The following is a 1107-nucleotide window of genomic DNA, read 5'->3' as shown; positions in this document are numbered from 1 at the left end:
AAGGAGAGACAGGTCTTTGGAGAGGGAGATCATGCTGGGTAGAGTAGAGGGACAGCGCAGGAAGGGAAGACCCTCTATGAGGTGGATTGATTCAGTGACTGGGGTAATCGGGATGGGTGTGTCAGAGGCAGTGCAATTGGCATAGGATAGAGCGGGGTTTAGGGCTGTTGTCCATAGGGTCGCTATGAGTCGCAAACGACTCGACGGCACATAACAACAACAACAACAACAACTTGAGCATTAAAACAAGATAAAGGCAAACAACCCAACTGAAAAATGGGAACGGGATATGAACAGACATTTCACCAAAGAAGATATTTAGATGACAAACAAACTCATGAAGAAATGTTCAAAATCCCTAGCTCTAAGAGAGATGCAAATCAAAACAACTATGATATAGCATCTCACCCCAGTCAGAATAGCAAAATTTAACAGAACAGCAAGCAACAAATGCTGGTGAGGTTGTAGATAAACTGGAACCTTTATTCATTGTTGGTGGGAGTGTAAAATGGTGCAACCACTATATAAAGAAATAAAAAAAAAAGTTGGAAATAGAAATACCATTTGACCCAGCAATTCCATTACTGAGAATATATCCTAAAGAAACCATAACTGTCACTCAAGTAAATATATGCACAGCCATATTTATTACGGCTTTGTTCACAGTAGCAAAGTGTTGGAAACAGCCCAAGTGCCCATCAACAAAGGAATGGAAAGAGAAGCTGTGGTACATTCACACAATGATATACTATGTTGCATTGAAAAACAAGGAATTCATGACTTGTTATACAAAATGGGTGACCCTGGAGGACATTACACTGACTGGACTATCTTATTCACAAAAAGACAAATACAGCATGATGCCACTGTTATAAAATAGGACTGACATGGGGGCTGGTGGGAAACTGAGAGAAGAGGGGATAAATAACCTACAAGGCATTGAAACAGACAATGGAAAGAACTGTATCAAAGGGATATATAATTATGTACTGTTGGCAAGACAAGAATCCAGAATAAGAGATGCATAGTAAGTAAAGTGATCAGAAGTGGGGGTGGGGGTGGGATGGGATGATTTCATAAAAATTTAAAAAACCTTTTTTCCAAAAG

Source organism: Elephantulus edwardii, unplaced genomic scaffold, assembly GCF_000299155.1.
Source record: "Elephantulus edwardii isolate Elephantulus edwardi_28Jun2011 unplaced genomic scaffold, EleEdw1.0 scaffold00421, whole genome shotgun sequence".
Lineage (NCBI taxonomy): Eukaryota > Metazoa > Chordata > Mammalia > Macroscelidea > Macroscelididae > Elephantulus > Elephantulus edwardii.
This window is presented reverse-complemented; position numbering follows the sequence as displayed.